Below are 24,808 nucleotides of genomic sequence, written 5' to 3'. Positions count from 1 at the left end.
TCGCTGTTGTAAGGCGACGTCCGTGGCTGCGGATCTCGCTCCCTCGTTCCCAGCCGACGTTACAGTGTGGGCGGGCTGTGAGCATGGCATCGCCGGTCGCTCCGTTGTTGACGCGCTGGCCGGCGTTGATGATGTCACGGCTCGTGCTTGGCCCTCAGCAGTCACCTGACGCAGGCCGGCCCCGCCCTCTGCTCGCACTGTAGTGATGGCGGGAAATTGAACCGCGAGCCGCGTCGGGGTGGCGGGAAATGCCGGCGTGCGTCGGCTGCTGCCGTCTTCCCGCGCAGCCCCTCCAGCTCCCAGCCGCGTGATCTCCTCCAACACGGCGGCCGCGGCGTAGAGCAGCTCCGCCAGGCGGGAGTGAGCCAGCCGAAGTCCCTCGGCCAACGCATCCCCCCCCTCCTGTCGTAGCGGCGCGGGTGTACTCGGCCCCGGCTGCTCCGATCCGACCTCGGCCATCTCTGGTGGTGATTCGGCCGCGGTGTCCTCCCTCTCCGACTCCCTGGTACGTGTCGTCCCTCGTGTGTCCATCTTTGGACGTTTTACTTCTGACACCAGATGTAGTAATTACTCAGGAGGCTTGACGACGGGATCGGAGGCACACTTATTTATTAACACAACTTGTATACAGTTAGCGAGTATACACAGGACCTAAGGGGTAACGTCCCCTTACTCGGCTAACAGGGAGACACAACATCTAAATCCCGCTAACCTAAGCCCAAGTCCTCCACTAGGGAGCTAGGGGAGGCTACCTGTCCCAGCCCTGGTCAAGCTGGGATCCGACCCCCTGAGTTCCCAGACCTGCTCGTCAGTCTGGGCTCTCGGGGCCACGCCACCGGCTTGCCCTGGTCGGCCCTGATAAGGACAGCGAGCCAGGGGAGCTCCGGGGCCTATTCTAGCTGGTCTTCCGTCTTCAATGGTTAAAGCTGATACCTCGACCTCGAGCCCTCCGGCTCACCCCCTCTTATAGTCCGCGGCCCCCCCGGGAGGGGCCCGTGGGGGATGCAGGTGCGGACGTCGGTGTGGCCACCTCCTATGTGTACGGCCCTAACCACGCCCCTTGTGTTTGTTTGCCATCCGCTCCCATACACAATTACACCTCTACACTTGCACCGTGTCCAGACGATGTGGCCTGTCTTGTCATGCCATGAACAAAGCCTCGCTCTCACTCTCTCTCTCTCTACGTAACATCCCACATGGTTAAGGGGGGTGGCGGGCGGGGGGGGAATTCGAGGCACCGCTTCAATTGATTTTGGGAATCTTTTTTTTGCGTTTCATAATTGATCAGGGCCAATCAGAATCTTCATTTCGACTGGAGGAGAAGCTATGAAGATCTTTTACACAGATGTATTGGGGTGGGTCAGCGAGTTAAAACAACAAACGATACAGAAGAGGGGGGGGGGAAACGCTGATAGGAGTGCAAAATATAGAAAATGTTGAGCGAGTCACGAAATATAAAAATATTACAACACATGCTATTATATAAGTCCGATTTTTATCAAGCTTGGGCAAGGCAGCACACACACTAAACAGTTCCAGACCATGGGAGGAGGGGATGGGGGGTGAGTTCGACCACTTGGCACGAAATTATTTGACCAAGATTTATTATCGCTAACACCCACCACCACCACCAACAACAACAACCGCCATTCGCCACTAAGTAGCGGTGACGTCACCACGGCGCCTGTGCCAGGCTAGGTGCACGTTGAGGCTGTCACGTGAAGTGTCGAACGCCCGCTGGCAGGAGGTCACGGGGCAGACCCAGCACGTGCCGTGGGTTACTTGACCGAGATGACTGGCTGATGCACCGCCTGTGCCACCGCTGACACGTGCCATGCAAATGGTCTCGTCACGTGTCCACTTCCCACCCCACCGCCACCCACCGGCCTTAATCTAAGTAGTCTTGTGGTTGTTGTTGTTGTCGTTGTTGTTTGACTTGCATCCCACTGAAATTTTTGCACACAGTGTTGGTGTACGGTGCTTTTTCTGCAATATTTTGCTGTCTTTTCTTGGATTTTCTGTTTGCACATAGTCACTTTAAGATGTTTTTGTTTTCTGTTTGTTGCGGTTGCACCCGATTCAAGAGCCGAATGGCTCACAGGGCGATATACCAAATAAATTAACTTGAAACTTGTCTGCTGAGCGGACCGAGGGGGGGGGGGGGGGCGGCGCAACCTCACCGCCTGCGCACTCGACAGCCGCACTCGACATCCAGTCCAAAACAAATGTGAAACTCGTCCCAATTTTGGCTACCTGTAAAAAAAATGTTTTACTCTTGTGATTAGAATTCGCTCTGAAACAAACAAATAAAAACGTATTATTAGAATAACAATAAATGTTAAAATCGTTGCTTTTACTGTTGAGCGCGGCTTTAAAATAAACTTGGCTCGTGCAAATAAAAGCTATGTTGGCAAAGGGCGGCGTCACGCGGCCAATAAATGAGTCAATAGATGGGAACATGCCGCGCGCCATGTTCGCTGTTGGTATTGGGGAACAGGGGGTGGAGGCGTTGGGGGGGCGTTGGGGGGGGGGCGATGGGGGGGGGGCGATGGGGGGGGGCTATGGGGGTCGCGCTGGCGGGATGCTGTTGTACGGCGCTAGCGATGTCAACTCGGGTTTGGCGTTCTTCGGGAGTGTGTGAGGGTGTCAGTGTGTGAGTGTATGAATGAGTGTGTGAGTGAGTGTGTGATTGAGTGGGGGTGTGAGTGTGTGATTGAGTGTGTGAGCGAGTGTGTGAGCGAGAGTGTGAGTGTGTGTGTGAGTGTGTGATTGAGTGTGCGAGTGTGTGAGTGTGTGATTGAGAGTGTGAGCGAGTGTGTGAGTGTGTGAGGGTGTGCGTGTAGTGAGGAACGGTAGTGTAGCAGTGAGCACGCTGCGCTACGAACCCGGCGACCCGAGTTAAATTCCCGCTCACGATCACAACCAATGATGATGATCTGAACCGGTCCTGCTCCTCCCCTAGGTCGACTCAAATGAGTACCTGGCGTGGTGTGTAATCATCGCCATTGGGGAGACAAAGGCGGCTGGGCGTGATGCTGGCCACCCACTCCTTCGTGTGCCGTGCCGGCCTTCATAGGTGCTCGCTAACAGCAACTTGCCCCAACACTCTGTCAAGGCTATACGGGGGGATCTTTGTCTTTGGAGTGAGCGAGTCGGCAGCTTAATTCAGCGCCTGAAGAAGCTACACGGACATGAAGGATACAACAACAACCACGCACCTCGCATCAGAGAACCTGTAGTCATTTTGTTTTCCATCCCCCTCATTTTCCTGCCTTGCTCCGTGATCATCTGCGTGGCCATGCCAACATCAATATCCCACTGCCCCACCACCCACCCACCCACCACCTCTCTAACCCAGCGCCGTGACTTAAACGCCTAATTCTGTCAGCGAGCAGCAGAGGTGTCAACAAGCAAACATTGCGTTTGCACAGATACATTCGTAATGCCCTGTAGGGTATTGTCGTGACATCAATGTCCCTGTCAGACAGAGTCTGCCTCCTAGGCAGGTCCGACGGCCCCCCCCCCCCTCAGAAGGTGACCACGAGGGTGCCGTCTACGCTGGTGCAGAGGGGGGCTTTTCCGGCTCCCCAGCGTTCGAAGAAGACGCGCTGCACATCACCGGCATGTGTGTGGTACGCGTGCTCCAGCTGGAGCCGTGCCTTGAGCAGGCCCCTGAACACTGTGTGTGTCTGTGAGTCTCTGTGTGGCTATGTGTCTCTGTATGGGTCTATGGGTGTCTATGTGGGTCTATGGGTGCCTGTGTGTGTATGTGTGGATCTGTGGAGCTCTGTGTGGATTCCTCTAGCCCTTGCTTTCTTTAAATCCCAAAACCCCAGGGCTGCCCCTCAACATGTCATTCTCGGCGAGGGGGGTGGTTAATTGACAATACAAAGATTATTGTTATAATTATAGTTGGTCATAGGGCTGCTTTTGACTAAACCCGAAAATGTGTCTTGATTCCGAACGCGTTGCGTCTAGGATCCTGCACAAAAGAACATACGCGCACACGGTTTTCAGCGTGCAGCACGTTGCAACGCAGTGCTGGCAGCAAGCGCGGCGGCACCGCGTGCGTCTTGATGTCCAATGGAGATGCTATTTCTGCTGCACGTGGGAACTGAACGCGTGTAAGGTAATAAGGAACACGTGGCTGAGCGTTGCAGTGTGCGGTATATTTTGGAAACACGCTGCGGGCAGCAAACGCGGTCGGGCCGTTTGCATCCTGGTGTTCGTGAAACTGCTGCTGCTGCTGCTGTATGTATTCAAGCACGTGGGAACCATCATCGCCTCGGTTGTTATTCATCCGGAGGGGGGGGCGGGAGGGAGTGGGGTAAACATCAAAGTCGGAGTAATTGTGTTGTTGGTTCTGAGCGGAGCCACTTTGTTAGCTGCTTAATTTGACGTCAACTGTCCCGAACGTGGCCTCTACCCCGCGGTGACCTCTCGCGTTCCGAACGCAGCTCAATGTCAACAATTGTAGTGTCATCAACAGCAGCGGCAGACGCATCATCATCATCATCCGTAGCTGCAGCTGTGATCTATTCACTGCTGGATGAATTGGTCGATGGACTCCCGCCCCCCCACCCTCCCAAGGCCTGTCGGTCGTAGGGGGCTGGTTGAGTCGAGGCGAGATCGGCTCATCGATCTATCACCCCCCACTGATGTGCACAGTGATCGGGAATCGAACTCGGTATTTTACAATTGTAAAACTGCTCAACTATACTTTTTTTAACGCGTAGGGTTTCGCGGCCAATATCATCCATTTTTCTTTACGTTAGATCGTTTCAATATAAAAGTGTCGTTGAAACCGCTACCACCCGACACAGCCAATTCGTAAGGTATGTCACGTGAACAGAACATGCCACATCTACAGCATTTACAATCTGTACTCTCCAACACACCGATGTGCTGCACCAGTAACGAGTTGGCACGTTCTGTTTACGTGACAAACTCCACTTGTTTCATTCTACCGGGTAAGGCCCACTGAGCTATGTAGCTCTTTTTCAGAAGTGGCCTCGCTATCACAAATGATAGCCCAATGAAGTGGCTTATCACGCGGACTTGTACAGCAGCCGCATACTCTGAACGCGTCTTGTTGATTCTTAATGTGTAGGGGGGGGGAAACCCGGAGGACCCGGAGAAAAGTCCATGCGACGACGGCGAGAGAGAGATGGGGGCACGCAAACTCCAAATTTACAGCAGGCGTTAGAGTCGGGATCGAACCCACGACGACCCCCTTTATACCACGCGAGGGAGTTCACCCTCTCGCCACCCCGTATCGCCGGCTATCATCACACAGCGAGCTCAGTAAAGCCTCACTCAGAAAGTCCCGTGGCTCGTCTTCCTGAGGGTCCTGCCAAGTTTTCGTAGTACGGCTGGTGGTGGTGGTTGGGGGGGGGGTTAATTGCTCTGCGGTGTACAGTAATAAAAAATTCGTCAAATGGTCATGGCCCAAACATTTGCCATATAACGCCACGGCATCTCTGACGGCCACCGTGACTGAAGCCTGTCGGCGGCGCGGTAGCAGTGGTCGTAATTGTGCTCAGGTTAATCATTACAGCCCCTCAGTATTAATCGGGGCGGCCGCCGGGCGCGAACCGCGAAGCAGAGCAACAATCCCCAGCTAAATTTCACACGCGCACATTCTGCACGGAAGACGTCAGCTTCCATCCAGCGAGCTCGGGGTGGGAAAGGAAGAGACGTGGTCGCCATTCAATTATAAACCACGACTCCCAGGAGGAATGAGTTGCGTTCTCTATTTGATGTTATACTGTATATACTTACATACACACACACACGTACGCATGTGTGTGCGCGCGCGCGCGTGTGTGTGTGTGTGCGGGGAGCGGTAGTGTAGCGGTTAGTGTTACGCTGCGCTGCGAACCTGACGACCCGGGTTCGATTCCTGCTCACGGCCAACACCGGTGACAATTATCTGAACCGGTCCTGGGCCTCCCCTAGGTCGACTCAGCCTCAAATGAAAAGCTGGTGGCGGTGTGTAAACATCGCCACTAGGGAGACAAAAACCGCGCGACCCGAGGTCGATTCCCGCTCGTAGTCAACATATCTGAACCGGTCCATGGCTTTTCCCTAGGTCGGCTCGGCCTTAAATGAGTACCTTGCGTGGTTTCTAACACATCAACACAAAGGCGGCCGAGTGTGGCGTTTGTTGGCCGCATTGCCCCCTCGTGTGCCATGCCGCCCTTTCATAGCCGCTCGCTAACAGCACTTGCCCCACCAGTCTGTTAAGGCTATACGGGGGATCTTTGTCTTTGTACGCGTGTGTGTGTGTGGGAACGCCCTTGTTTGGCCCCGAATCTTGACGTTGGTATACAGCTGCTGCCCCCCCCACCTCCTGCCCCCCAAGGGGAGGGGTGGGGGGGGTGAATTTTTATTTATTTTTAAAAAATAACCCCAGGAACCGTGATCATGAAGGGACGCATAAACAACTTCTACATAAACACGTCACACAGCCAGCCCCGACCACCACCACCACCTATCCCACATTTTTGGCCGCGGAAGTCTGAAGGGTTACAAGCTCAAATCCTGGCGAGGGGGTCGAATCAGTCCAACATCATCAACATCATCAATCGCGAAAGTGAACGTCATCACCATCATCAGCAGAATCAGGAGAATCGGCAGCAACAGTTAGGGCCGTCCATGGTGGAGGGGGGGGGGGGGGTGCGGGCTCCCCCCACCCCCCAAAGCGCGGGGACCTGGGCGGTCGCCCCGGTTTGCCGTACCCTCGGGACAGCTCTGCAAACATTTACAGCATCATCAGCAGCAGCAGCAGAATCAACAGTAACAGTAGGGGCATCGTCATAAAAATGAGAATCAGGAGCAGCAATAGCTGCTGCATCATCATCAGTAGCGTCAGCAGCATCATCAGCAGCAGTTACAACTGCAACGGCATCAGCAGCATCATCAGGATACGGGAAAGAATGGATGATGCTGTGAGCGACGTAAGTGTGGGATAGCAGCAGAAACGACGTAAAATGGGGACGTAAAATGGGGACGTAAAATGGGGACGTAAAATGGGGACGTAAAATGGGGACGTAAAATGGGGACGTAAAATCGGGACGTAAAATGGGGACGTAAAATGGGGGGAAACGACGTAAAATGGGGGCGTAAAATGAGGAAACGACGTAAATTGGGGAAAAACAACGTAAAATGGGGACGTAAAATGAGGAAACGACGTAAAATGGGCAAAAACGACGTAAAATGAGGACACGACGTAAAATGGGAACGTAAAATAAGAAATCGATGTAAAATGGGGGGAAACGACGTAAAATGGGGGCATAAAATGAGGAAACGACGTAAAATGTGGGAAAACGACGTAAATTGGGGGCGTAAAATGAGGAAACGACGTAAAATGTGTACGTAAAATGGGGACACGGGTATTACTGAAATGTGAATAACTACTGGGGGGGGGGCGGTTGGAGGGGGGGGGTAGTCAGCGAGTGGACAGGCGGGGCGGGAAGAATAGGGGGCGCAGCTCCGCCCGTGAATCACCCCGCTATTGTGCGTTCATCATCGCGGTGTCGGGATGAACAATGACGAGGATGACGTTGGAGATGATGGTGGTGGTGGTGGTGGAGAAGATGATGATGATGATAAGGTCTCCGCATCGGTGGTGATGATGACAGCGTTTGCCGGCCGCGATGCGGGCGTACCAGGACTCGCGCACAATGTCCCTGGAACAACAACAAAAATGTGTATATTAAATATTAATTGTAATAAAGTATTATTATAATAATATACAGAAGGGCGCGTTCATTGTACTGCGGTGTCTTTATTTAGCCCAACAAACAAAGAAAAAACCCAACAGAAACCCCCCCCCCCCCCCCCACAAAGACGGCCGTCGTGGAGAAGATGGCCCAGAATCGTCGGAGAGGAAACAAGTCGTCTACGGAGTGGAGACAAGTCGTCGCTCGCCTGGACCCTGGCAATGATCTCCGCGTGTTCTCTCTCTCCCCGTGGTAGTCCCAGCGTGGATTGTTCTCCGGGTTCCTCCTCCGGGTTTTCCACTCCTCCTCCACTATGATGATGATGTGGAGATGGTGATGATGTCAACCACTGCGATGATGAGCTATCATCGCGTGCGGCCAGGTTGGCTCTGAAAAAATATATCAGACCTCAGTGCGCATTACCTGGTAAATAAATTAGCCTAGTTTAGCCTACATACGCACATGCATACATACAGACGCACATCCTCCGTATTCATTTGAGGCTGAGTCGAACCTAGGGGAGGCCCGCAGGACCGATTCAGATCATCGTCACTGGTATTTGTGGCTGTGGGCGCACATCCAAGTCGGGTCGCCGGGTTCGTAGCGCAACGCAGCACTCATCGCTACACAAATGACAAAGAGCTTTAACAGACTGTTGGGGCAAGTTCAAAGTTCAAAGTTAATTTATTAGGTACAGTATAGCCCTGTGAGCCATTCGGCTCTTGAATCGGGTGCAACCGCAACAAACAAAAAAACATGAACAAGAAAACATCTTAAAGTGACTAAGTGCAAACAGAAAATCCAAGAAAAGACAGCAAAATATTGCAGAAAAATCACCGTACACCAACCCTGTGCAAATATCCCAGTGGGATGCAAGTCAAACAACAACAACCACAAGACAACTTAGATTAAGGCCATCAGTCTAACTCTGTACTACAACAAACAAACATGGCCAAACCAAAAAACGTTTCGAAAATCACCAAATAAAGTGCTGTTAGCGAGCACCTATGAAGGCCGGCACCGCACACGATGGGGCGGGTGGCCAACACCACGCCCGGCCGCCTTTGTCTCCCAAGTGGCAATGTTCACACACCGCACCAGGTACTCATTTGAGGCTGAGTCGACCTGGGGGGAGGCCTAGGAGCGGTTCACCACCCCCGCGCCCACACACGCACGCACGCTCTCACTACGCGACCTATCCGCACGACACGCCGTTCCCTCGCACCGTCAGCGATGTGTGCAGGAACGACCCGAGCGTGGCTGAGTGGCGGAGAGAGAGTGGGGGGGGGGGAGGCGCAGTACAGCGAAGAGGTGACGCGACTGATTTATTTGTGCAGCCGCGTTTCTTTTTGAGACCGACATTTAAAGGAAGATATGTCTGCAAACAAGATCGCGTTTTTTTTGGTATTTCGCACGCTTTCGATCTCGAACTTGGGGGGAGCGGTGGCGCAGTGGTTAGCGCATCGCGCGATGAACCCGGCGACCTAAGCGAGATACGATTCACAGTCACGGCTCACATCAGTGGCGAGTGATAGCTGAACCAGGTCCTGGTCATCCCTTGCCCCCCCCTCCCCACGATCATCACGATCCGCGGGCAAGATAGTGGTGTCCACTGCACGTTTCATTATGTGTATCTACTTTCCCCTCCGTCTTGTGCCCATATGCTCAAGTCGTGGTCACATCTCTCTGACACCACTGGCTTAAGTCGTCAAGCCAATAATAATAGTAATCTTGATTTGAAGCTTTCGTGACTGCAGGAATCCATACTCTTTGGTTCTTTCGGTAAAGTCACGTAGGTAGAATATAAAATAAATCACGACGTTTCGGGCGCAACACAAGCGTCCATCGTCAGGATAATAGTAGTAGATAAAACATTCAGTTAAATAAAAAAAACTATTCAAATATTTGAATTCCAGTGTTCAAAGAAATTACGTAACTCTATGTGTCCTGACGTTTGGGTCACCCTGAATAAATGTTGGTATATTCTCCACTCCGACGGGGATCATCGTTCCAGGGTGTTAAGCCTTTAAGCAACATTGCAGAAGCTCCGCTTTACATCTGTGGAAAAAAACTTCAGAGCGCATCGGATTCAACCGGGGTAAATACAAATTCTGATTCCGATACATTGGCTACCGGGTTCATTCATCGGTGGAGGTGAATGTTGCGGCGGGACAGAGAGACTCAGAGACTTTTGACTCTTAAACAACTTTTATTGCCGCCAGCAGCAAAAGCACTGGAGGCGATTTCGATATGAAATACACAAAGTCACCAGCAACACAAGTGAAAATAAACGCTACAAATCCACGCGCTGTGGCGCTAAAAGCACCGTGCACAACACGAAAGAAAAGTTCACGTGGTTGTGGTGGTCATCGCGCACGCCACGATGACGAGCGAGCGCTTCAGAAGGTGAACATGAGGGTGCCGTCCACGCTGGTACAGAGAGATACTCAGAGAGACTCAGAGAGAGAGAGAGAGACAAAGAGAGAGACAGACAGAGGGAGAGACAGACAGAGGGAGAGAGCTGGGTCTCGCTATCTCAAGAGGCACCCACTCTTGACGATAAGTGACCGTGACTCGCAAGCTCTCTCTCTCTCTCGCTCTCTCTCTCTTTTCTATCACCGCTCTCTCGAAAGCCTCACCTCTCTCCCGCACTCTCTCAGTTTTATATTCACTCTTAATTATCACACGCTTTCAACTGAGCGCTATCTCTCTCTCTCAGTGCGCGATGGCCACCACCACCACCACCACCACGTGACCTTTCTCTTTCGTGTTGTGCGCGCTGCATTTAGCGCCACGGCGCGTGAATTTATATCATTTATTTGTTTGCGGGTGACTTTGTGTATTTCATATCGGAATCGCCTCCAGTGCTGATGCTGCTGGCGGCAATACAAGTTGTTGAAAAGTCAAAGTCTCTCTCACTCTCCACTCCCTCTCGCTCCTCTCGATCTCCTTGAAGTGTCTCGTTCGCGCTGCTTTATCTCTCTCCTTTGTCTCTCTCAAATACCTCTTGCCTCTCAGTCGCATTCATCGCCCTTCACACTCTGTCGACTCTCTCGCTCTCCTATTTCTCCCCTTCTCAAACACCTCTTGCTCTCTCACATCTGTCGCACCTCTCTCCCCAGCCTCTCCTTAATCACTCTCAAAATCTCACTCCGCCGGCCTCTCCCCCCCCCTCTCTCTCTCTTCCCACTCTCCCCCAATATCTCTCTGCTCTCATGTTCAGGAAACTGGGGGTGCCCTTCTACAACAGCAGCTTCGTATATGGGGGGTGCCTTACCTGGCTAACAAGCGCCATGACGAGGAAAACGATGCTGGAAGGTGACACTGACGGCTGCTCTGTGCTTCCAGTGTTAAGGGGCTTGCTCGAGGCGCGACTCCGGCTGGAGCACGCGTACCACACACGTGTCGGTGATGTGCGCATCTGCCTCGAACGTTGGGGAGCCGGAAAAGCCGTCTGCACCAGCGTGGACGACACCCTCGTGTTCACCTTCTGAAGCGCTCGCTCGTCACCGTGGCGTGCGCGATGACCACCAGCACCACCACGTGACTTTTCTTTCGTGTTGTGCGCGGCGCATTTAGCGCCACAGCGCGTGGATTTATAGCGATTATTTATTTGCTGGTGACTTTGTGTATTTCATATCGTAATCGCCTCCAGTGCTGTTGCTGCTGGCGGCAATAAAAGTTGTTGAAAAGTCAAAAGTCTCCCCCCCCCCTCCTCTCACTCTTTGGCCCCACTCGCTCCCATCTCTCTCGCTCCCCCACTCGCCCTCTTCACACGCTCTCTTCCGCTCTCCCTCCCACACATCTCTCTCCCATGGGGAGCGGTGGCGCAAGTGGCTACCGCACCGCGCTGCGAACCCGGCGATCCGACTCGGGATTCCGCGCTCACGACCAGCATCGCTGGCGCGCGTCTCTACCGCTCTTTCGGTCCACTCGGCCGCTGTGTGCGTGGGGAGCGGTGGCGCAGCGGATAGCGCTACGCTGCGCTACGAACCTGGAAACCCAGGTTCGATACCCGCTCGCGGCCAACACCGGTGACGATTATCTGAACCGGTCCTGGGCCTCCCCTAGGTCGACTCAGCCTCAAAATGAGTACCCGGTGCGGTGTGTAAACATCGCCACTGGGGAGACAAAGGCGGCCGGGCGCGGTGTTGGCCACCCGCCCCCTCGTGTGCCGTGCTGGTCTTCATAGGTGCTCGCTAACAGCACTTGCCCCAAAAGTCTGTTTTTGATGTTGTGTTTTTTTTAAAGATCTTTGATCTTTGTAAAACATCAACATTCTGGGGAGACAAAGGCGGCCGGGCAGGCGTGATGATAACCCCGTGGCTGCAGGCTTAAAGCACTTTGCCCCAGCGGCGTGAGTAACTGGCGACACACGGACGGGTGAGCTTTGTCAATGGTGCCCACACATTCCCGGGTCGCTCGGCTGGTGGCGGCCGGGGGGGTCGGGGAGCGGGGGGGGTAAGGGAGCGGGGGGGGGGGTAAGGGAGATGTAAAACCAACAGAGTGAGCGGCACCCATCGTGCGACCCTCCACTCACGGACACATCGAGAGCGGCGACTCTGAGTGGGGATTAAGTAAATGAGCCTCAGTTCCTACCCCCCCTCCTGTAACCCCCCTTCCCCCCCCCCCCCGGCTTCTCTCTTACCCCCTCCGCCTTTGTTTCCCTGCACGTAACAGCCATTCATTCCCGAGAGCGACAACAGCTGTTGGGAAGTTGAACACGCAGGAGGGCTTTGGCGACCAACATTATCCATAATCTTTGGTTCACATCGCGTAAATATAAACGTGTCGTTAAACCCGTCACCACCCGACGCAGCCAATAAGTAAGGTTTGTCACGTAACTAATGTCAATTCGCTACGAGTACTGCAACACCGGTGTGTTGGAGAGCAAACCCACGACATTTACAATTCGAGAACGACGTTTCGCCAGTAATTACGACAAGCTTCATCAGGTGGACAGCTAGATTTGTGGAGAAATCGCCGACCGAAGCAGGAGGGTTTATCCACGACCGTTCGCCTGATGAAGCCAGGACTTGAATTGTAGTTGTTGTGGGGTTTACTCTCCTACACACCGGTGTGCTTTACCAGTGGAGTATTGTACTCACACGGACACTCTTAACTTTCCACCTGTGCCACTTTATTTACCCTGCATCCAGTATGGATGCTCCTCACTTTGCACTAAACACACACTCACCCTTGCTCCGAACTCCCCGACTTCCCCCGACTCACCTCCGCTCATCTTGTGCGCGGTAACCACCATATCGCCCCCGCTATACCCCGTTCTCTCTCTCGCTCTATACTCCGCTAACTCTCTCGCTCTGTACTCCACTAATTCTCTCACTCTGTACTCCGCTAGCCTGTCCTGCTTCCCTCACACCTCCGCCCTCGTCCCTGCCCCCAGCAGGGGATCAGCCAACACCGCTGGCGAGGACGAGGCGAGCAGGGCGAGCTCCCAGGCGTCTTCTGCCCGACTCTTGTCTCCTTCATCCCTTGAGCACCGACCAACCAACTCCCCGCGCTGCTCCGCTCAATCCCTTATATCTCCCTCCTCATTCGGGGTCCCCACTTTCTCCCCCGCCCCCCCCCCCCCCATTAAGCTGGCGCCTCCACGGCGCCTCTGGCACGCGCCCCCCTCCCCCTCCACAATTATCACCTCCATCTCCCGCCTTTCCGGCGCCAACGCTCACACCTGCTCGTCCCCAAACGCACCCGCTCAATCGATGCTTCTCCCCCCTAATTGCTGCCGCCTTTCCGGCATCTAATCCATGTCCCCACGCCTGCACTTGCGCAACCTCAGTCGCACTCTCTCCATCCATGCACCCCCCCCCCCCACACTAATCGCTGCCACGCCACTCCAGTGTCACATCACAGCACCCTTGGCTAACCCCGCGCGTTCCGCCACTCCACTGGTAGCGAATTGGCACGTTTTGTTTACGTGGCAAATCTTACTAATTTTGTCGAGTGGTGGCGGGTTTGACGACACATTTATATTTACGCGATCTAACCCCAGAATGCCTCTGTTGCGGCGCTGCTGAGAAGTTACCGCGTGTAGTGTACACGCACCGGCTTTGTGCATTGTATTGGCTCAAGCGAGCTGCTGATGAGACAACCGTGTGCCGAAACCGGTCCAGAGATTTTGCTTGAACGAACCAACCGTCCTGGGCCTCCCCCAGGTCGACTCAGCACCAAATAATCGCTGTACCTGGGCTGGTGTGCAAACATTGTAACTGTGGAGGAAAAAGGTTTGCCGGACGTGGTGCTGGCCACCGCACCAACACGTGTGCCGTGTTGGCGCCTTCGCATGTGCTACTCGCTCACAGCCCTCGCCCCAAAAATCTGTTAAGGTGATGGGGAAATGCGGGGGAGGGTCGGGGGATCTTTGACGTTGGTGGGGTAAATTGTGGGTTCTCACCAGCCGTGAAAAGAGATTCGGTCACCAAAACAATTACCCCACAGATGGGATTGCTTAGCAGCAGCAGCTGCTGCACCAGCAGCAGAAGCGAGGACATTGCAGGGCTGCCCCTTTGCCTATACAGTAGGTCTTCGCTTCACGGGTGTGCACACTACAACGCGTTTTCGCTATCACGCGGTTCTCCCATTGTGGAACACTTATTGCACAATGCGGAACGCGCCCCGTTATAACGCGGAACGCGTCCCGTTATAACGCGGTTTCTGAGCTTGAGCTGCGCAGCTGAGCGGAGTGATAGAGCACGCGGAACGACGCGGTGACGTGGCGGCGTTGCCCTCCGTTATTGGCGCCGCCAACTCACAGCGCGGTGTGCGCAGGAGTAGCAGCAGTCGCACACCGCATCTCGCCCCACACTTTATCCCGACTACATTTACTCACGGGGGGACATCGTTGTCGCGTCTTTCACCTTAACGCGGCACTTTTCAGGAATGCATCTACCACTAAGCGCGTTAAACGTGGGACTACCAATGGATCAACCGCGCTCTCTCTCTCTCACCGGTCTCCTATAACAACAACATCAACAACAACACAGTTACGATAACAAATCTTAAACACTCCAGCTGCCACCCCGCCCCGCGCGCCGTTTAACCACTAAGCGAATTGTTTTGTTTAGAAAAAAAACAAAGTTATCCGATACCCGTACACAGGTAATTGTAGCGATAAATGCCTCCATTAATTAAGGCGTCAAAGGAAATCTACGTTGACGCTTAACGCCAACGGAGTCGCGGGCCACGCGTCGGCCACAAGCGCGCGGGTCCTGGGACCTCGAAGTTGCGGGCCCAGTTTTTTTTTAAAGAAAAAAGAAACCTCACCTCTCATGACCTCGGGAGTGTAACGGAATACAAGAATTTAGTAACTCGCCCTCCTGGCTGCATGCACGTGTTTAGAGGGGGCAGGAGAGGGGGGGGGGGGAGAGGGGAGGGGGGAGGAGTGGATTGGAGGTGAGGCCGGGGAGAGGGGGGGCAGGAGAGGGGGGAGGAGGGGAGGGGGGAGGAGAGGAGGGAGGAGAGGGGGGGAGGAGGAGGACAGGGGGAGGGGGGGAGGAGAGGGGGGGGCAAGAGGAGAGTGCGGGGAGGGGGGGTAGGAAAGGAGGAGGGAGGAGAGGAGAGGAGGAGGAGAGGGGGAACGGGAGGGGGAGGAGAGGGGGGAAGAGGAGAGGGCGGGGAGGAGGGGGGGCTGTCTTTTCTTACCGAGAGTCAAAAACAGGACTCTCGCATACCACATCATATAACAGTCGCGCCACGGTGGCTCGGAGATATAAACTCCCTCGCCTGGTATGCAGGAGGTCGTGGATTCGATCCCGACCCTGAGGCCTGCTGTATATTTGGGGTTAGAGGCGCACGCGGTGAATGCCACGCGTGAGTGGAGCAATCCGTTAACCACGTGGCGCGGGTTTCGTATCGCCGTGCGGACACCTTTAACCATCACTTTCTATATCATCATCATCACGATGGCTAAGAGATGTTAACTACCTCGCCGCGAATGGAGGAGGTCGTGGGTTCGATCCCGACCCTGACGCCTGCTGCTGTATATTTGGCGTTTGCGGTGTCTCTCTCTCTCTCGCCGTGGTCACGTGGATTTTTCTCCGGGTCCTCCGGGTTTTCCCCTCCACATGTAGAATCAACATCACGCGTTTCAGAGTGATTTTGCCTGCTCTAAATGTCCACATGATAAGCCACGAAGTCGAGCTATCATTTGCGGCCTGGTAGCTTCTGAGAAAAAGAGCTGTCCATACCTCAGTGGGCCTTACCTGGTAAGATATTTAGTTTAGTTTAACAGAGACAAAGATCTCCCGTATAGCCTCTAACAGGCTGTTGGGGGGGAGGGGCAAGTGCTGACATGGAGCACTGATGCAGGCCAGCACGTTCCACGAGGGAGGTGGTGAGTGGTCAGCACCACGCTTCTGCCACCGCACCCAGCTAGTTATTTAAGGCTGAGTCTACCTAGAGTACAGTATTCGTTCGCGAGCGGGAATCGAACTCGGGTCGCCAGGTTCGTCGCGCAGTGCACCGACCACTGCAGCGAGAAAAACAAAACTAAGATAAAGGTCCCCCGATAGCCTTTAACGCGCTCGTTGGGGCATGTGCTGTTAGCGAGTGCCACCTATATTGAGGCCGGCACGGCACGTAAGGGTGGAGGGGGGGGTATAGGTGGCCAGCATCACGCCCGGCCGTCTTTGTCTCTCCAGCGGCGATGTTTACCACACACCGCACCAGGTACGCATTCGGTCTTAAACAGTGGTAGTAGCTGCAAACAGTGGTGGACTCAACAACACTAGTTATGATACTACACGCGATAGGCGATTTCTAGACAGCAAACTGCGTGACTGTTACAATAGGATCGGCCCTAACATGCCAAATCACATGGCATCACCGCACACGATAAGAACGATGAGTTCAACTTGTAGCACTGCGCTGTCCGCTCGCTCTGGCAGTGAGTGAATTCGATATTTAGTGGGTGAGATATTGTGACCTGCAGGGTGATGGATGAGTCAGTGGGTGAATGAGTTAGCGAGTGAGTGTTTAAGTGATTTAGTGGTTGGGGGAATGGATGGGTGGATGAGTGAGTTAATGAGTTGATGAATGGGTAAGTGGGTGAATGAGTTAGCGAGTGAGTGTGTGAGTGGTTGGGTGAGTGAGTGGGTGAATGAGTGACTGTGTGAGTGAGTGAGTGGTTGGGTGAATGGGTGAGTGAGAGCGTTAGTGAGTAGGTGAGTGGTTTGGTGAATGTGGTGAGTGAGTGAATGAGTGGCTGTGTGAGTGGGTGAGTGAGAGCGTTAGTGAGTGGCTGGGTGATTAATGTGGTGAGTGCTTGTGTCAGTGACTGCGTGAGCGTGTTTTCGTGACCTGCGGTGTGATGAATGAGTGGGTGGGTGAGTTAGATAGTTAGTGAGTGGTTGCGTGATTTAGTGAGTGGCTGGGTGAGTGCGTGGTGGTTGAACACAGTTGTGGATGAGGCTAAACGCTCACTGTCTGGTCGACCGTGCTCATCACAAAACCATTTATCACAGCTCATTAGACAGGCAGCGGACTAAGTTATCAAGGGCAACACACCCCCTGGTGGTCACTCCGATGATTACTCCACAGAACCTTCTGTGATGCCAATCTTTGTCATGACCCATTATAATCAATCCACTGCTGGATGAAGGCCTCAATACATTTGTTGTTTTAGATTCATGCATGCCTGATAGTTGGTGGCCAGCACCACGCTTCGGGCCGCCTTTGTCTCCCCAGTGGCGATGTTTACACACCGCACCAGGTACTCATTTGAGGCTGAATTGACTTAGGGGAGGCCCAGGACCGGTAAAAAAATTATCGTCACTGGTGTTGATGGCCGTGAGCGGGAATCGAACTCGGGTCGCCGGGTTCGTAGCGCAGCGCGCTAACCCCTCCCTAGAAATACAAAGATCCCCCCGTGTAGCCTTAACAGACTGTTGTGGCAAATGCTGATCGCGAGCACCTATGAAGGCCGGCACGGCGCACGAGGGGGTGGGTGGCCAGCACACCACACACACACATCTCGTATTACCTGGCAATCCGTCTCCTTAATTTTTGTTTCATTTTTGTATTTTTCCCCTTTTTACAAACTCTGTGTGGCCGGTTGAGGGGAGGAGGGGGGGTGAGAAACCCACAACAAAAGCGTGGTGCCCATTTCACTGAAGCGTGCGTCTCCTGCGTGCCACTTGCACGCGTTCCGAGGGGGGTCGAGCCAGAGGGAGCGATGCGGGGCCTCACGAGTCACAGAGACGCTGAGCCGCTGCCGCTGAGGACCCGGCTTCGAATCCTAGTGAGGTGTTAGCAGGGTCCGTCCATAATGTGGTGGGGGGGATGGGTGGGGGGGATGGGTGGGTGCGGTACCCGGGGCAACTCTGAGCCCCACCACTCCTTTGAAACTAAACCGGAAGTCTTACATCTGACACCATCACGTCGAAGCGCGCCACTCCCCCCTCCCCCCCCCCCCCCAAAGCGCGGGGCCCGGGGCAGTCGCCCTGATTCGTCGTTACCCTAGGGGCGGCTCCGGGTGTCAGTGGACCGACAACAGGGATCGATTAACGAGTTCACGGTCAACATCGAAGGTCACCGAATGACTGTGTACAGAGACCCCGAGATACACGCACAGAGAGAGTCGCAGGCTTACGGGTGCGGGGGCAGTCCTGCGCCTTGGCCGCCAATGAAATGGCTGAGAAATCCCTCAAGACTTGAGTCAGAAGTGAATTCGCAATGTGGTCTCCTTCTGAGAAGAAAGAAAGAATGATTTCCGTTTCACAAGAATGCTTCCTTTTGAAATGGAACAGAGCGTTTGGTGATGCTGCGTTGGCAATTCTAGACGACGTTTCGGGCAATTGTCCTGATTGATAGCACATAGACTATATCTGCGCTAGATCCATGTGTTATGCAGAAGGGCCATTGCCTGAAATGTCAAAAAAAATCCCCTTAAAATTTCAAAGCGATTTCCGCCCAGCGAGCATGTATGCATTGGCGCTCATCTCACGTGTCGCAGAGCTGATCCAGTGGTGGAAATCCCACATTCCATCCCACCCCAGCCAGGATTTAAACTCGGATCCTTCCTCTTGAGGGCCGCTCACCCTGCCGATGGTTCCTCTGGCGGGGTCCTTTAAGGCAACTAACGATACTGACGAACGCGTTGAGTCGATTTTTTTGTGGTCCCGTCAAATGCAAAGGGGTCCTGCTGCGTTTCATAGTTTTCACCCTCCTTGACTCTTGCACAGAGGCGCTACGGATATTGAAATTGAGATATGGTCATGCAGGGACACAGGTCATTAGCTCAGGAATATATATAGAGAGAAAGCAGAGTCCATCTTTCTTACCTCCATCAACTCTGCTCCCTCCCACGCTGCTGCCTCTTTGATCCGTGCCGTTCCCTCCACGTCCCCTGACTCTTAGCTCCGTGTGGAGAGGGAGGGAGGAAGGGATGATGATGATGATACCTATGCTTCCCACGGACCACGACAATAATAATATAATATTCATGCCCTTGACGTAAGAAAGCCTCACTGAGTCACAGCAATGAGGAGGCTTTTTTTACAGAAGGTTCATGCTGGGCGGTGGGGTAAATTGTGGGTAGATCGTGGAAGAGTAGACCAAAATAGCTGCTACATGGGGACTCGACTCTAGAGCTACCTCGAGTGCAAGCCCTCCTGCCAGCAGTGGAGTCAGTCAGCAGTTGCAGGGCCGCGCCTTTACCGCGTTTTGGGATGTTTCGGGAAGAGCACCCGGAGAAAACCCAGCACGCCACGCAGGGAGGTCGGGGTGGATGCGACGGTGCAAAAGTTCGCGCACCACCCTACACGGGCCTGACCACCCGAGTTCGATTCCCACCCGCGAATAACGTCGGAGACGAGTGGACATCCGAACCAGTCATGGGCTACCTCCCGTCCGGGTCATCCACGGTTAAATTGGCCGTGGGTCACGAATGAATGTGGTGCTGTGTGTGTGTGTCTGTGTGTGTCTGTGTGTGTGTGACGTCACCGCCACTTAGTGGCGAATGGCGGTTGTTGTTGTTGTTGTTGTGTGTGTGTGTGTGCGCGCTTGTGGGGAGCGGTAGTGTCGTGGTTAGCGCGCTACGCTACGAAGCCGGTGACCCGAGTTCGATTCCCCCTCACGGCCAACACCGGTGACGATTATCTGAACCGGTCCTGGGCCTCCCCTAAGTCAATTCAGCCTCAAATGAGTACCTGGTGCGGTGTGTAAACGTCGCCACTGGGTAGACAAAGGCGGCCATGCGTGGTGTTGGCCATCCATCCCCTCGTGTGTCGTGCCGGCCTTCACAGGTGCTCGCTAACAGCACTTGCCCCTACAGTCTGTTAAGCCTTTACGGGGGATCTTTATCTTTGGTAGTGGTCTCTGTGGTTGTTGTTTGTGGTGGCGGAGGCGGCAGTTGCTGTTGGTGATTGTAGGTGGTGATTGTTATTGTGGCATTGTTCGTAGTAGTGGTGTAGCTGCTGTTGTCGTTACTGCCGTTGTTGTTGGTGGTCGTGGTCGTGGTTGATACTCGTGGTGATGGTGGTTGTGTGGGGAGCGGTAGTGTAGTACTGTAGTTAGCGCTTTGTGTTGCCAATCATTCACGACCGGTGATAGTGGCGAATATTTTGACCAGTCGAGGGCCTCCCCCTAGGTCAACTCAGCCTCAAATGAGTTCCTGGCGCGGTGTGTGAACGTCGCCATTGGGGAGACAAAGGCGGCGTGGTGTGCAGTGCCGACCTTCATAGGTGGCCATTCACAGCGCTCTCGCCCCAACAGTCCGTTCAAGGCTACATGGGTGCCTTTCATCTTTGTCGTTTGTGGTGGTTGTGGGTGTTGATTGTTGCTGCTGCTGCTGCTGCTAAGAGGTTTTGTAAAAGACAATAACAAATCGACCCTGGAGAGGTTAATTTCTGTCTCCAGGATGATGGATGGATGTTGTTTACATTTGCAATGCTCTGTACGAACGCTGGGCATATTGGGGTCACGTATAATACAATAACAATATATATTGCAACACAATCCTAGATAGTAATCATATTGTACACCGTTCGAGACTGTTGTACGTTACGAAGCAATAAAAATATAACATATAAAAAAAACACCAGGGGATGATAGTCGGTGGTTGAGACCAATGAGAGAACGGCAGCCGGAGGAGAGAAAACGACGCTGTGGGGAGCCGCGTCAGAAGCGGAGGAGATGGAGCGGTGAAATCTTCTCGCGTGCTGGGAGCGAGTTGGATTGCGACGGTCACCGCAGGAGGGTTAGAGATGGCGACGGCGTGGGGAGGGCTTCATCCAGCAGTGGAGAGACCACGGCTGATGACGACGATGATCATGCGCATGAGGATGAAACCGCAAAGGCATTCGCTCCGCACATCGACACCGATCCAATGAGAGCACGTGACGCACAATCCAAAGGTCAAGAGGTTACATTACATGTCGGGAGTCGACTCAGCCCATCATCACCCCATGCAGGGATCGATAAAATTCGTACCACAGAGAGAGAGAGTGTGTCGTCCGCGTTGCATGGACTCGTCCCCGCCACATATAACGTGGAATGTCCACCCACTGGTTCAGGACTTCCAGAAGAGCCGGGCGCCGCTCCCATTAGACTTGAGAGAAGGAAGACTTCAATCCTGGAGGACCCCCCCCACGCACACGAGGCGATAAAGAGGCCTACTCTGGTCACCGGTGGCTATATTTACCACCGTGAAGCTGCCCAGTGGTTTGGTGATCGCCAATGTTGTTGGGGGGCCCCTAAGCCAAAGGGTTTTGGCAAACTGCGGCTCCGGAGCCGCGTGCTATTTTCGTGACGTCATTGGTTTGTGACGTCGTTCATTGAGGACCACCGCCGTCTCGTGCTCACCCACGTGTGCATTGTGCGGCTCTTGAAATATTGCAACGTTTTTTTTTTACCGAAATCGTCAAAAAATTCGCACTTCTTGTTATTCTGGTTTTGCCTGCCATTCGTTGTGAATGTATACACTCCTAGTGGTGAGGCAGAATAGATCACGTGATTATTATGAATATTACAACTACAGCATTGTCATTTTAATTGGGAACGCGCCGCACAGGATTCGCTCACTTTTCTAGACAAAGAACGATTCGGAGGCGCGAGGAGGATCCACGGACGAGCTGAAAGGCAGCAGCAGCAGCCAGGCAGTGAGAAACCTGGCGTGCTACCAACAATTGGCCATGTTCTGCGATCCTCTTTATATCAAGGTGTTATCGGAGAATTAATGAGTGTTTACATGTGGAAGGAATAAAAATCGGAATACTTATTTATACAGGAGGGAATCAGATGAGCTATGAATCTCTTTTTCACAGATGTCAAGCAGTTGCACAGATGTCCAGTATTTTCACAGGTAACCGCAAGCACTGGGAGAAAACCCGACGTGCGAGAGGGGGAAAGACTCTATCCCGTACAGACAACGCATACTCATTTTTTGTATTAATCAGTGGCCCCTTGGGCTGCTTGGGGCCCTGAGCGATTGTTTAGTGTGATTCTGCCTAGCGCCACCAATGCGCAAATCTCTAGGAGACCCACCAACCCCTGCCTTGAAAGCGGAGGCTCGCCGATGGTTTGACACGGTGGCTATACATCAACTGCAGTCACAAAAAAAGAGCAATATATATACAGTTGTGCGTGATTGATGGTGTGCTTTTAATATCCCATCAGGCTGTCTAACTTTTTTTTTGCTTAATTCTGCCCTTCGTGTGGCGCTCGTTAACGATAAAGGCCCAGCCCTGCAATTGCTCACTCACCCCGCTGCTGTAATACAAGTATATTAATCAAATATAATTTAATGATTTATCCAGGAGAGAGCCTCACTGAGTCGTATGATTATTTTTTCTAGGAGGGTCCTGCTGCTACATTCGATCTTATTTTAAGATTCTTTCAACCAATGCATGACTTGTTCATTATTATTGTTGTTGTTGTTGCACGCATGGGAGGAAACCGGAGCACCCACAGAAACGTCGGACATCATACCGAACAACACATTTGGTACAACTCGAAAACACACGGGAGAGATTACTACGGCAACAATCGCGAAAACCTTCAGGAATTCCAGGAATGGTCGGGATGGGGAACGCTCCGAGCGAAGAACGCTCCGGTTAAATGAGATAGGAGGGGTGTTCTTCGCAAATTTTCAGAGGTGGGTCACTTTCGCCGATAAGACATCGCCAGTGTGTGCGAGGGTTGCCACACATAATTTGAAACCTTTGGGGTTTGACAGCAGCACGATGATGATGATGCGGGGTGGGTGAATTCACCATTAATGTATTGTCGGGGGTTTGCACTAAAGGTCACCAGGGGCTGCCAGTGGCCGACGAGCCTTGCAATGAAGATAAACTGCTCGAAGGGGTGGAGGGAGTGACGGGTCAGGCGGAGAATGATAAGGAACTGAAAGAGCGAGTGTTTCAATGCTCGCGTGGGTGGGAGTTGTGCGTATGTTATACTGTACTAGCTTTACTACCCGGCTTCGCCCGGGACTTGGAATCTTGTCTTGGATTAATCGGCCTACGCGGTGGGTTGGGGGGGGATGCGTGACGTCAGTAGGCACACTGCGTGACGCTACCGCATGCGGGTGACATCACAGATGTGACGTCACCACTCACTTGCCGTGAAAAATATATCCATTATCTACTTTTATACTTTTTGCATTGTGTACAGTCTGGAAGCTACCCACATGCCAAATTTCAAGTTTGTTGCATGTCGTGAAGTATGCTAAACATTTCGCAAAGACACACATATTCACAAATTTCCCTTTTAAATACAGGATGTTTAAAAAGATGGACCAAATTTCAAATCTGTATATTTCACGATGGCAACACGTTACAATTACACAAACAGTTACAAACGGTTTAATGAGTTATCAAGTTTTATTAACCATTTTATAAATGCTCTATGTGCCCTCCACCTGCTGTACGGACAACATCGAGACGATCGTTGAATTCTTCCCAATCCCCTCTCAAAGTGTCTTCTTCCACTGAAGTCACCGCTGCCGTGATTCTGTCTTTTAGGTCATTCAGACGAGTCGCTAATGGTGGCACAAAAACACCACGGGCCTTTGACGTATCCCCACAATAAAAAGTCGCAGGGTGTGATGTCTGGGGATCTTGGGGGCCAAGAGTGTAGCGCCAATTCTTGGGTCCTGTGCGACCTCTCCAACGTTGAGGCAGTGTGTCTTGCGAATGACTGAGGCTAGGGGCTGTTTGTGCGCTGGGAGAGGCATACAGTGATAATAATTTGAAACTCTATGCCCCGCCCTTTCAAGTGGTAAGAGTTTCATTCATGGGCGGTTCGTGGTTGCAGAAATATAGCGATTTCAAATTGGTTCCATCCTTTTGAAACATCCTGTATGTAGATGTATTTACAATGCGTCTTAGGTGAGTGAGGAACGGTGGCGCCGTGGTTGGCGCACTGCGCTACGATATCTGAATCGGTCGTCGTCCTTTAACAGACTGTTGGGGCGAGGGGTGGGTGGCCAACACCAGACCCGGCCGTCTTTGTCTCCCCAGTACTGTTTATTTACACACCGCACCAGATACTACTTTTTTAAAGGCTGAGTCGACTTAGGGCAGGCCCAGGAGCGATTCCGATATACGTCACCGAATTTGGCCATTAAAATAACACCTGTCAACCGATACGGTTTACCCGTATTTATTGTACATGGAAATTGAGTTTTCAGGTCCATACGGCGTACAGCTGTTTCAATACGGGGCAAAAAAAATTGTCCATTTGTGTTTCTCCCTTGTGATGTTGGACTTTGTAGGATGAACGTTGATATTTATGAGGGGCGCGGGGTGACCAACAAGGTCTGAATTGGTCTGCAATAAGGTAGGGCACTGATAATGGGTTGACAGGTCTGTGAGAGCTTAACGAACTCTGCTCGACCGGGCTTTGAAGCGCAGTGCGCTAACCGCCGCACCACCGCTCCCCCCCTCAACCTGAACCCCGCCCACGCGAGTGACTCAACCGAGAACCCAAGAAACTTTAAAGGGCCAGTCTCGCGCATGCGCACGGGGTTACCGGAAGTGCGGCGGTGGACGACCGGAAGTTAGTCGGGCTGCGCGCTCGCGGCGTTACGCGCGCTTTTGCGTTTAATTTTTAATTTTTCGTTTCTC

Source organism: Lampetra planeri, chromosome 25 (genome assembly GCF_965212315.1).
Source record: "Lampetra planeri chromosome 25, kcLamPlan1.2.h2, whole genome shotgun sequence".
Taxonomy (NCBI): domain Eukaryota; kingdom Metazoa; phylum Chordata; class Hyperoartia; order Petromyzontiformes; family Petromyzontidae; genus Lampetra; species Lampetra planeri.
This window is presented reverse-complemented; position numbering follows the sequence as displayed.